Below are 13,988 nucleotides of genomic sequence, written 5' to 3'. Positions count from 1 at the left end.
AACCGAAGTCAATTTCAACCATACCTACAATGCACAAGACGAACATAGCGAACCGTTTATTCTTGCAAGCCAAGCCATACAAGTTTACTATGTGCAAGACCCAGTTGATGTTGAATAGAACGCTGTAATCACTCCAACAATTAGAGATTTCTTTGATATGGATAGTGTGGACGTTGAAAAATGTGAGTGATTTTTGCACCATTTTTTTTGTCAACAAGGAATTTCTTTATATACGTTGACAATGCCATTTATTATTCATGCAGGAACAAAAATGCTGGAAAGCCAAGAAAGGAGGATGAGCATGCTCAACCACAAACTAAAGAAATTAAATCCGCCTACAAGAGATGTACAACCATCTGAACTCATCTCCAATGAAATGGAAATAATAGCTCTTATGAAGGAAGCTAGGGCAAAGGGAGTTTACTACGATATGCTAGAAGTAAGTTCTCATTCATGCATCATTTTAGATAAGAAAAACTCATTCAATTTACATTCTGTAATTACTGAATTTGAAAACTGTTCAAATTGCAGTCTGCAAGGATATATGATTCAGAAGGGGAAAAAGAAAATGACAGTGACGATACCGAAGATGAAGCAGTAGATAACAAAGAACATGACAGTGAAGAAGAGGACGAACAAGAAGAGGAGGAACCTGGAGAAGAGGAGGAGGAGGAAATTGAACAACCTGAAGAGAGAGGACAGCTTGAAGCACAACAAGGTATGGTCGTCAGTTCGCTGGATTCCATGTGCTACAACTGTTGTAGGCTCTGGCTAGCTGGATTCCATGTGCTACAACTGTTGTAGGCTCTGGCTTGCTGGATTCCATGTGCTATAACTGTTGTAGGTTCTTACTCTCTGTAATGTTTTAATGTTTCAGTAAAGCCGAAAAGAAGAAGAGGGCCTACTGATATGAAGAAGTTTTGGAACAGGCATGGTCCGCATAACAAAGTGATTGTTGAATTCAACTATCTTGGTCAGCCATGTGGAGTGAATACTTCACAATTAACGAACTTCATAGCATATCTGGTCAAAGGAAAAGACGTATCAATGGGTCATGTGCGTTGGAGAAAGGTTCCAACTGCAGAAAAAGAAAAGTTATGGATGACTGTGAAGGTAATTAGGTTGTTTCAATGATTACTGCTAATGTCATCACAAATGGAGAATGTATCTCATAAACAGTACTTTTTGACAGGCTTTCTTCAACCTAACTTAAGCACACAAGGAATGGGTCATGAAATCAGCCTGCAAAAAGTGGAGAGCCTTTAAGTGCTATCTGAAAAACACTTTCTGGAAAGCGGAATTATCGGTTAACCAGAATGTTGCAAATGGGTGTGGGCAAAGAATTCATGGAGCACAGTGGAGAGCACTGTGCAAGAACTGGAGGAAAAGTAGTTCAATGGTCAGTAACCCATATTCTGTGCTAGTTTTGAGTACTTTGACTTTCTCCTTGAGGCACATTTTAGTCATAGTAAAGATGTGGTGTGCTTGTTTAGCTAATAAGGATTTTATTCAGGTACTGGCATCTAAGAACAGAAACACCAGATTAAATCAAGCTAACTGTCTGCATACAGCTGGAACACGTAGTTTTGCTGTTGTACATGATCAGGAGGTATAATTGAATGCATGGTTGTACACAATGATAAGTTTTGCAGAATCATTTCAAATATGATCTACTGACATGTGCACTTGCACTCCTGTAGGAACCGAGGCAGGGAAGAACAGTGTCAAGGACAGAACTTTTCCGAATTGTTCATACAAAGAAAGATGGATTGCCGGTGAATGGTTTCTGTGCAACCAAAATTGTAAGTCATATTCCCTGAAATAAATGCAAATGCAACTCACAAATTACTATATCATCTATCATCTACCATCTAATGAATGTGTTGCTTAAATTTGAATGCAGGCTTTGATAAATGAACGTTTCCAACAAAACCCAGAATTAGTTGCCGAGCAGCACACGGATGGTGACCTCTACTCAGAATTGTTCTCACCACCTAGGAATTCAAGAAGACATGGATTTAGACTACTGGTAGGAGGGAAAGCATCAAAGGTACTGGATGAAGCTGTAGAAGCATGAAGGGATTCTAAGCAGCAGAACATTGAGCTCAGAGGCTACGTGGAAACACTCATGTCAAGGAGTCAACAATTGGAAGAAAAGGTAAATTACCTGATGGCACGTCAACGAGATGGACATACAGATGAAATGCATGGAAACCAGGATCAAGAAGAAGGAGTCGCAGAAGAATTAGCGGCGTCAACACTAGCAGAGCTGTCGATGCATAAGCAAGCACAACCTGAGCAAGAGAAAACAAAGGAAGCTTCCAGTGCACCAGGCAGAACAATATCAGCATCAGCATCAATAGCATCTGGCATAACAAGTGCACCATCATCAAGTCATAATACATTGAAGGTACCAACAGAAACAACATTGAAGTCAACATCAGCTCCATTCAAATCACCTTTCAAGGCACCAGGAAAAGCAGCGGCACATGCCGTGAAAACAGCAGCAGCAACAGTCCAGGGATCAGCAACAGCATGTGCCCAAAAAAGAGCACCAGAAATAGTCCAGGGATCAAAGGCAACAACAGAAGCAGAAGCAGGCAAGGTAGCAAAAGCAGCTGGATCAGCCAAGGGATCAACAACAGCAATCAATGGGGCAGAAGCGATGATTCGGCCCGACGATACGAAGCCTGTAGCAGCTAACGGATCAACAATAGCCCTCAAGGCTTCAGCAGCAGCAGCAGCACGAAAGGTACAAGAAGCAACTGGAGCATCCACTGGATCAACAACACTAAATGGATCAAAAGCAGCACCCAAGGGATCAGGAGCAGTGGCACACAAGTTACCAGAAGCAGCTGGATCAGCCAAGGGATCAACAACAGTACTCATTGGATCAGAAGCAACAGCATCAGAACCCAGGATATCAACACCACCACCCAAGGGATCAACAGCACATGCAGGAACATTGAGCAGCCAGACATCAACCAGGACAAGAACAAAAAAGTCGACAACAAACCAAGGCACATCATCTTCAGCATTGAAGGAAGCATCTTTGCTTGGTCTTAGTCGAATGTTGCCTAATCCGAAACCAAGAATGTGACTATCTCAGAACAAGGCAGTCAAGAAATGAAATCACCAAGAACAAGTAAAAGAAGGAAAAATGCTAAGTCGGGAGATTACATCGAAGGATCACAGGGCAATGTAGAAAGCCAAGCAACAACAGCTGCAACACCAACAGGAACAATAAGTAAGAGACCGAAGAAGAGGAAGCTAGAAGAACTTATTGATGATAAGCTAGAAGAACTTAGTGATGATGTGGTCATTACTTCAGTTAATGTAGTGCAGAAACCAAAATGCTCTTACGGGAATCTGCTAACAGACAACACAATCTTAGTCAAGGTAAAAGAGGAGAAGCTGGAAGAGAACATTGCTGACAAGGAAGGTGATTGGCATAGTACAAAACGATGGACCGATGAACATAATGATTGGCTTAGAGCAAGGAATCCACTTAAGGTTAGTATGTTAGCAATTGTACCACACACTAATTTGCTGTTCTCTGTACAATTGGTTGCTTGAATTAGTAAGTTAGCTAATATGGCAAATGATATTGCTAATTAATATTCTGGCATAATGTAGGCAAATAAAATTAAAACTGGCATTGAAGTGGGGTTGACTTCGCCAAACAGCTTACAAATGGTGGCACTGGGAACAGTTCAGGAAGTTGAAAATGAGGAGTTTGTCAAAGTTTTGGTGAATGTGGTCTTCAAGAAAACAACTGTCCTGCCAATACCAAAAGGCAGAATGGTTCAAATGGGAGACACTGAGGCACATTGCATCACCTGGCCAAGAAAAAATGTAGGTCACCTTTGAATCTTTCTTGTTCACCTTGTTGTAATGCTTTTATTTGTAGAAAAATGTGCTAGACAGACAGATAATAAATGTCAAACATATAAAAGAAACATAGAGTATTAGCAAGGTAAAATATGCAATTTAACTAAACTATGGAGAGTAGAAACTATACAATAACATTATTATTAGTCGCCTCTGTAGACATGTTAAGATGGAGTGTCAAAGCATGTGCACCACAGAGATGTGCTTGGTTAAAGTATACATACAACTGTTTCACATTTTACAGGATGTTCTTGCTTAAAATATACATACATCCAACTTGTTGATATATATTCATATGAAATCGATAGAATATCATATTTGTTGATATATGAGAAAATATGAGACTTATATTTGTTTCTTGATTGTTTCTTGTTCAACTTGATTTAATACAATTATTTGTATATGGTAGTGCAATTATATATTCAGCTAGATTTTAGTTTTCTACCTCGCATAACAGCTTTTGTACTTTTGCAAGATATATGTTTTGCTGCCGACTTATAGAGCATGCAGCAACACGACCTAGTTGCTTTAGTTTGCCGGTCAACCTGGCAGAGATCTCATTTTGCCAGTACTTGATGATTTATTCCTCCGTTACTGAAATTATTCTTGCCAGTACTTGATGATTTATTCCTCCGTTAGTGTAATTAGTCTCCAGTCTTGTCCTCTGAGCAAACCCGCCGTGTCGTCTCCAGTCTTGTCCTCGGTGTCGGCTAGCCAGGTGATCCGGCCAGGTCCATATCCGGTTGACACGAAGAACCCTATGCTAACTGGATCTTGGATCTTGGAATAGGCTATTGCAAAATCCGGGTGTTTGATCTCCTCCATGAAACATGTGTTAGCTAGGGCGCATCTAGTGGTGGCTGGTGTGGCCTGGCCAGGATCTGTGTGAGTATGTTTTGGTCGCCGAAAACGCGGTGCTGCTTCGGATCCATCGGTGGCGTGGTTTGGCCGTGTTTGCCAATACTTGAAGATTTATTCCTCCGTTTGCTGAAATTATTTTTGCCAGTACTTGATGATTTATTCCTCCGTTAGTGTAATTAGTTGTTACATCTTAATTGCTCAATATTATTTATTCCAACATCTGTTGTTTGACACATTCAAGATTGGTTCCTTGTAGGTAACTGATCCGGCAATCGATAGAACATCGGCCGAGATTGCGTGTACACTTGAGAAGAAGTTGAAAGCAGTTGCATCTACTGCTAAGAAGAGGAAGGGTGCAAGTCAGAAAGACACTGCTTAGATATTGTCATCATATTACTGCATAGTTACTGTCAGTGTTACATAATGCAAAACTGCTTACACAATGCCTCCAAAACTGCAAAGTTATGCATCTGTGCATGTTAGTACTGTAATGTGACCACTGTGATTACTGCATAGTTACTGTCAGTGTTACATAATGCAAAACTGCTTAGACAATGCCTCCAAAACTGCAAAGTTATGCATCTGTGCATGTTAGTACTGTAATGTGACCACTGTGATTTGTTATTAGTACTGTAATATGACTTATATCTTAACTTTGACCAAATCTGTGCCTGTTAGTACTGTAATGTTATTAGTACTGTAATATGACCACTGTCATGCTTGTAGTTTTAGGGGCATTTTGTTTACTAGCTTGTAAAGACATTTAGAGGCACATCTCAAACTGCCTCTAAAGACATTTAGAGGCAAATTTCAATGTGCCCCTGAAAAACTATAGAGGCAAAACACTAAGTGCCCCTGAAAACCTTTAGAGGCACTTTTCAAACTGCCTCTAAAAATATTTAGAGGCACTTTTCAAACTGGCTCTAAAAACATTTAGAGGCACTTTGCAAACTGCCCCTAAAAATATTTAGAGGCACTTTCGAAACTGCCCCTAAAAACATTTAGAGGCACTTTCGAAACTGCCCCTAAAAACATTTAGAGGCACTTTCCAAACTGCCCCTAAAAACATTTATAGGCACTTTCGAAACTGCCCCTAAAAACATTTAGAGGCACTTTCCAAACTGCCCCTAAAAACCTTTAGATGCACTTTTGAAACTGCCCCTAAATGTATTTGGGGCATTTTATTCAAAGTGCCCCAAATACATTTAAAGACACAAGCATCCGGTGCACTTTCATAGTGCCCCTAAAAGTAATTAGGGGCACTTTAGCTACCTATTGGGGCACTTTGAAGTGCCCCTAAATATGGACCGTACAGTAGTGATGTAGGAGCTGCAACTCGCAGCTCCTTCTTCTTCCTCGAGCTCACAAAGAATGGCAATGGAGACACAAGAAAATTTGGTGCCGGCTGCCTAGCTCTCACAGCCAGCTTTTCTCTTCTCTATATCTCACCAAATAAACATGCTAGTTACAGTGCCTTATATAGGCAAACACACGCACAGCCATCGGCCACACTCACCCACTAACTCCACTAATTTTATGCACACGCGCACTAGACTAGATAACTACTTCCATGCAGCTAACAACCACTAGCTACTTGCACGCCCATGTTCAGCGCTTCCGCAGCCTCCTCAACGACCACTGACCCAGCCAAAACAATCCACACATTCAGCTGTGAATAACTTGCCGGATCACCCGGCTCAGCTTGATCATGTAGCCTGTCACACTTCAGTCTTCGTTACGTGTTTGCCGCTTCTCACGGCCTGGCCGTATCGCACGACCACGTTGGCATCTCACCGTGCTCGCCGTATCGCACGGCAGCTTGGCATCTCGCCTCATTCACACGTACCGACGTACGGCTAAAGCTTCACTGGCTCACGGCTCGCCTATATGAACATCTAACTACATGCAAAACTCAAACAACTAATGCAGATACAATAATCAAGATTAGTGCTAACAATCACCCCCTAATCTTGATTCTTCAATTCTCATGGAGCTTCAAAGCAGGAACGGCCCGTCATGGCCGTCATCTCCTCGTGATGGCATCGCATCATCGACACCGCCGTCGCAACCTCGCGGCATCGCACCGCGCCCAGCAGCTAGCGGCGTCACACTGCCAGCGAGCTCCACCTCGCGCCGGCGACCTCCAGCTCGCATGGAGTCCGCCGCCCTGCAGCGGCTTCGCACCGCCTCCGCCAGCTTCAGCAGCATCACACCGCCGTCGCCGTCGGCCTTCAGGATCATCTCGCTCTGATACCAAATGTAGGAGCTGCAACTCGCAGCTCCTTCTTCTTCCTCGAGCTCACAAAGAATGGCAATGGAGACACAAGAAAATTTGGTGCCGGCTGCCTAGCTCTCACAGCCAGCTTTTCTCTTCTCTATATCTCACCAAATAAACATGCTAGTTACAGTGCCTTATATAGGCAAACACACGCACAGCCATCGGCCACACTCACCCACTAACTCCACTAATTTTATGCACACGCGCACTAGACTAGATAACTACTTCCATGCAGCTAACAACCACTAGCTACTTGCACGCCCATGTTCAGCGCTTCCGCAGCCTCCTCAACGACCACTGACCCAGCCAAAACAATCCACACATTCAGCTGTGAATAACTTGCCGGATCACCCGGCTCAGCTTGATCATGTAGCCTGTCACACTTCAGTCTTCGTTACGTGTTTGCCGCTTCTCACGGCCTGGCCGTATCGCACGACCACGTTGGCATCTCACCGTGCTCGCCGTATCGCACGGCAGCTTGGCATCTCGCCTCATTCACACGTACCGACGTACGGCTAAAGCTTCACTGGCTCACGGCTCGCCTATATGAACATCTAACTACATGCAAAACTCAAACAACTAATGCAGATACAATAATCAAGATTAGTGCTAACAATCACCCCCTAATCTTGATTCTTCAATTCTCATGGAGCTTCAAAGCAGGAACGGCCCGTCATGGCCGTCATCTCCTCGTGATGGCATCGCATCATCGACACCGCCGTCGCAACCTCGCGGCATCGCACCGCGCCCAGCAGCTAGCGGCGTCACACTGCCAGCGAGCTCCACCTCGCGCCGGCGACCTCCAGCTCGCATGGAGTCCGCCGCCTGCAGCGGCTTCGCACCGCCTCCGCCAGCTTCAGCAGCATCACACCGCCGTCGCCGTCGGCCTTCAGGATCATCTCGCTCTGATACCAAATGTAGGAGCTGCAACTCGCAGCTCCTTCTTCTTCCTCGAGCTCACAAAGAATGGCAATGGAGACACAAGAAAATTTGGTGCCGGCTGCCTAGCTCTCACAGCCAGCTTTTCTCTTCTCTATATCTCACCAAATAAACATGCTAGTTACAGTGCCTTATATAGGCAAACACACGCACAGCCATCGGCCACACTCACCCACTAACTCCACTAATTTTATGCACACGCGCACTAGACTAGATAACTACTTCCATGCAGCTAACAACCACTAGCTACTTGCACGCCCATGTTCAGCGCTTCCGCAGCCTCCTCAACGACCACTGACCCAGCCAAAACAATCCACACATTCAGCTGTGAATAACTTGCCGGATCACCCGGCTCAGCTTGATCATGTAGCCTGTCACACTTCAGTCTTCGTTACGTGTTTGCCGCTTCTCACGGCCTGGCCGTATCGCACGACCACGTTGGCATCTCACCGTGCTCGCCGTATCGCACGGCAGCTTGGCATCTCGCCTCATTCACACTTACCGACGTACGGCTAAAGCTTCACTGGCTCACGGCTCGCCTATATGAACATCTAACTACATGCAAAACTCAAACAACTAATGCAGATACAATAATCAAGATTAGTGCTAACAATCACCCCCTAATCTTGATTCTTCAATTCTCATGGAGCTTCAAAGCAGGAACGGCCCGTCATGGCCGTCATCTCCTCGTGATGGCATCGCATCATCGACACCGCCGTCGCAACCTCGCGGCATCGCACCGCGCCCAGCAGCTAGCGGCGTCACACTGCCAGCGAGCTCCACCTCGCGCCGGCGACCTCCAGCTCGCATGGAGTCCGCCGCCCTGCAGCGGCTTCGCACCGCCTCCGCCAGCTTCAGCAGCATCACACCGCCGTCGCCGTCGGCCTTCAGGATCGTCTCGCTCTGATACCAAATGTAGGAGCTGCAACTCGCAGCTCCTTCTTCTTCCTCGAGCTCACAAAGAATGGCAATGGAGACACAAGAAAATTTGGTGCCGGCTGCCTAGCTCTCACAGCCAGCTTTTCTCTTCTCTATATCTCACCAAATAAACATGCTAGTTACAGTGCCTTATATAGGCAAACACACGCACAGCCATCGGCCACACTCACCCACTAACTCCACTAATTTTATGCACACGCGCACTAGACTAGATAACTACTTCCATGCAGCTAACAACCACTAGCTACTTGCACGCCCATGTTCAGCGCTTCCGCAGCCTCCTCAACGACCACTGACCCAGCCAAAACAATCCACACATTCAGCTGTGAATAACTTGCCGGATCACCCGGCTCAGCTTGATCATGTAGCCTGTCACACTTCAGTCTTCGTTACGTGTTTGCCGCTTCTCACGGCCTGGCCGTATCGCACGACCACGTTGGCATCTCACCGTGCTCGCCGTATCGCACGGCAGCTTGGCATCTCGCCTCATTCACACGTACCGACGTACGGCTAAAGCTTCACTGGCTCACGGCTCGCCTATATGAACATCTAACTACATGCAAAACTCAAACAACTAATGCAGATACAATAATCAAGATTAGTGCTAACAAGTGATAGCCCGGCGCCAACCCAGCTCCGTGCCCGCCTAGACGCTGACTGGCTCAAGATGCTTTTGGAGGCCGTGGCCTCCCGCGATGGCCTGCTCGTCCTCCGCGATCCTTCCTACCGCATGCTCTGCTGTTGCACGCACGACGCATTCACCGGCCACGTCACCCATCTCCCACCCACCACATTTTCCAACGTGTCGTTATATCTCCACCATGTCGTGCTCAGCGTCGACGACACCAGCCGTTCCTTCGAGCTGCTCGTCGCTGACATGAACAAATGGTTCTACCGGACATTCTCATCCAAGGACAACAACTGGAGCGACATCCGTGAAGTCAAGCGGCTCGTCCCCCACCCGAACCAGCTGCTCGACTCCCTCAGATCCGCTGTCATTGGCCGCACTGTCTACTGGCCCTGCCATGTCAACACATTGCACTACTGGGAGCAGATCCTCGCTCTGGACGTCGACGTGGGGGAGGCGACAGTGATGGAGCTCCCGCCGGGCTGCTCCTTAACAAATAACCTGCTCCTGGCACGGGTCCGCGGCCGGCTGTGCGTGCTCGTAATGGAGAGCCACGGGATAGAGATGTGGACATTGACGTCGGCCGTGGCAGCGACAGGGACGTGGAGCTGGCAGTTGGTGATCAGCAAACTGGAGATCGCGAGGCAGGCGGGGTTTGTTGCCAACCCATCTCCGACGTTTAATTTGGAGGTGTTCGGAGGGAGGAGTGGTGTTGTGATCGCGAGCTTGTTCAACCAAGGTTGTTATCTTCTACGGCTCGACCTAGGAACAAAGGAGGAAACACCTGTGGTCACCAGCTGGCTCACTACACCGGAAGATCAAGTGTCCGTCAAGGAACTGTTCCTGCACGAGGTTGATTTGAAATCGTTGCTGCAAGCCATGAAACATTTCTGAACACGTACTACTTTCTTCTTTCTCATGCAAGTTATATATTCATCGGTGAAACGTTTTCACTGTATGATTTGTTCGACATGAAAAGTTATTCAACAATGTTGCACTCCAACCTTTCCGAAATTGTGAAGTACACAAGGTGCCAGCTAGGCAACTTCAGAATAGTACTTACTATGCCAAATATACCATTTTGGGTTGTTAAATATGTTAGGATTGTATGGTTATTTAGACTAGCTAGATAGCTAACCAGGCTTATCGAATAGATCAACAAGGCCTCTTTACATGTATTTTTTGCAAACTTGTCGAGCCAAACTCGAGGTTGTTTGAGCTTAATCTGTTTCTTCATAAGAGCAAATATTATTATATTTTACAGCATACCATCACTTTTTTATCAAATAAGCTGAGCTTAATCTACACGTGTGTGTACAAGTAGTGATTTTAAGGCGTTCCCTAGCTCGAGCCTTGGCGAGCTTAATTTGTTGGGATTTCTATTTTCGTGCCCCCGGTTACTTAGTTGTGCTCAGTTTTCCCCAGCTCCTTAGTTTTTCCTCAGTTTTTCCCAAGACCTTGTCTGAAACCATCACAGGTGCTGTAACGGCCGGTTGCCCGACGGTTGACCGTTATCTTCTGACTAGTGGGGCCACGTAGAGCCCGCAAAGACACGTCAGACCATCCATCTTTGTTTGACCGTAAGCATCGCTGTATCCCTGACCAAAACGCGCACGAGTGGGGCTTCAGTATATCAAATGACAAGTGGGCCATGGCGCTATACAAGGGGCAATACACGGGTAGGAATAGATTTTTAAACGGAGCTCTACAACGATGGCACAGAGGAGGTGGCCTGCGGGGTGCCGAGATGAGATCGACGTCCACAAAGAACTGCATGAGGCGAGACCAGACGCATTAGATAGATACGAACTAGACGCGTTTAACCATGCAAAGAAGAGAAGAAATGGTCGACGACATCGACGACTACCTCAAAACTTTGACTGACCGTGTCTGACACGAACGCGAGCAATGTAGAGAAAACTAGTGTCTCTCCTTTCTGGCGTGTATAGATGGGTGCTAGAAGAGTGTGATGGCAAAGGGAAAGACCTCGCGGTGGTCTGTGGCGTCCAGCATAGCGGGGCGGCGTGGCCGTGCCCACAGCGCCGTGCATGCATGTTCGTCATTGGCATCAGCATGTACGTTCGGCATTGGCCTCGGCGGTATCTCTGGTGTGTCAGTGATCGAATGAGGGGACGGGATTGAGGGTGCATCCCAACAGTGACCTAGCAGTGGCGGCGAGCATAGCCGTTCTGACCATGCCGATATCGGCATCGGCATCGTTTGGAGGCTGTGGTGCTCGAATCAAGGTGGGATTTGTTTCTTGTACGCCAAAAGTGATTTGAAACAAGTTTCGTGTTGAAGGTTAGGTAACGAAAGTTGGTAACTAAGCCCAAAATTATACTAGCGCCATGGTGAGGTTCTTTTTGATAGAGCTATACGGTTGGGCAAACTTTTTTGACACTATTTAGATAGGGTTCCTTGTTGTTACACGTATGGCATCATGTATGGCAAATTTGGGGTCATTTGGAGATGTTCGAAAAAATCACTTTGCTTAAACGCATGCCGTTTCGTCTCACTGAAACCAGCTTTTCTAACAAGGTGATTTATTCTACCTTCTCTAAATGACCTCAAATTTCATACAGCTGATCTTCTATACATAGATAGATAGATTGTTTCGTTTTTATATTTTTCGAACTTTTTATTTCCCTTTATAATACCCAATTGATTTTCAGGTCAAAACCTCGAAAAATAGCATCATGTATGGCATCATTTTCGCCCTAAATTTCAAATTTTGTGAAACTTTCCCTTTTAGATATTCCTTGTTGTTATAGATATGGCATAATGTATGCCAAATTTGGTTAGGTCTCACTGAAACCAGCTTTTGTAACAAGTTAGGTTTTTTCGACCTTCTCAAAAGGGATTTTTTCTACCTTCTCTAAATTACCTCAAAAATCATACAGACGATCTTCTATACAAAGATAGGTAGATTGTTTCGTTTTTACATTTTTTTGAACTTTTATTTCCCTTTATAAAACCCATTTGTTTTCAGGTCAAAACCTCGAAAGTTAACATAAGTAGATGGTGAACCCTTCCAAACTTCAAATACAGAGATAGATAGATTGATTCGTTTATCATTTTATCGTGAATAGTAATGGCTACAAGAAATCGGTGATGGTTTATCATTTTTTGCGTGAAAAGTAATGGATACAACAAATCGGTGATGATTTATCATTTTTTTGTGAAAATTAATGGCTACAATAAATCGGTGATGGTTTATCATTTTTTGCGTGAAAAATAATGGCTACAACAAATCGGTGATGGTTTATCATTGTTTTCGTGAAAAGTAATGCCTAAAAGAGTTTATAATTTTTAGTGCGTGAAAATGAATACAGAAAACCGCCCTTTAGCATACTTAGAGAGTGGAAGGTAACCGCCAACAGAGAGAGAGGGGTTATCATACCCGTTAGATCATACGATCAACGGTCGGCGGGCACGATCCGCGTGACATGGGCTAGACCAATCAGGGCAATGTTGCACGTGTGAGAGAATTTGTGGAGGGAGAGAGAAAAACTGAGTAGTATCAAGAAACCAATGGCACCTATGTAATAAACAGACTAAGGGATTCAAATATGAGATTTAAAAAATGGAAAATACGTGTTTTGTACAATGAAACTCATCTTGACCTATCTCAAACTATTTGCAATACAAATATACATGAGTGTGAGAATTGTGGCCTCATTTAGACAAAGTATGTTTTGGGGAAAGCTGTTTTGGGAAGGGCTTATTGTGGAAAACCATGCACCTTCATAGCTACTAGGTGATTTGAGAAGGCCTTTGAGAAGTGGCAATTTGTGGTAAAACTTGATTTATCTATGACTTATCTATGTTTTGAGAACTGGCAATTTGTGGTAAAGACTCCATGAGTATGTGCCACTATTTTTCAGAATTTTTTGCATATTAAATGACTCATTTAACTAGTTAATCTCATTTGTTGACTGTCTGTTGACCAGCTACTTGAGGGTAAAACTGAGCATATTGCACTAGCCAGTATTAGCACTCAAGGGGAAAACTGAGCACACAAAAAATGCTAGTATAATACTTGAGGTTATACCTAAGTATATCTAAATTTCCAGTGTTAAACTCGAGGACGCGTGTTGCGGTGCAGAAATGGAAGACGTGCAATTGTTGACGCGTAGACGCGGGTCGCGGTACAGAAGTCGAAGACGTGCAATCGTGGACTCGTGTCGCATTGCAGAAGTCCAAGACGTGCAGACGTGCAGCGGTGGACGCGTAGGACGCGGGTCGTATTAACCACCCCTTGCCTTTATAGACGCCTCCTCCCACTATCTTTGTCACTCTCACTCGCCTACGCAACGCCGCCTCTCTCACGTCCCATCATCTTCTCCAAAACAAAAAGCTCTCTCCCTCTCCCTCTCCTCTGCCGGCGAGATGGACAAGGAGAATGCCAATCCCATCGTCCACGGCGCTGTCGGCTCCAAGCGCAACGCCTCC

At 45.2% G+C, this 13,988-nt stretch overlaps 1 long non-coding RNA gene across 1 annotated transcript; it reads left to right on the top strand.

Annotated features, from left to right (window-relative positions):
- Positions 1 to 3,646: 3,646 nt before the first annotated feature.
- LOC139830848 (uncharacterized) lies at positions 3,647 to 5,237 on the top strand. The gene is made up of 2 exons (XR_011744339.1): positions 3,647 to 3,855; positions 5,009 to 5,237. It is a non-coding gene; the product is annotated as an uncharacterized lncRNA (long non-coding RNA).
- The last annotated feature ends 8,751 nt before the right edge of the window (positions 5,238 to 13,988 follow it).

The sequence above is a fragment of the Lolium perenne genome, chromosome 4 (assembly GCF_019359855.2).
Source record: "Lolium perenne isolate Kyuss_39 chromosome 4, Kyuss_2.0, whole genome shotgun sequence".
Classification (NCBI taxonomy): domain Eukaryota; kingdom Viridiplantae; phylum Streptophyta; class Magnoliopsida; order Poales; family Poaceae; genus Lolium; species Lolium perenne.
The sequence above is the reverse complement of the archived record's forward strand: the minus strand, read 5'-3'. Positions and strand labels throughout refer to the sequence as shown.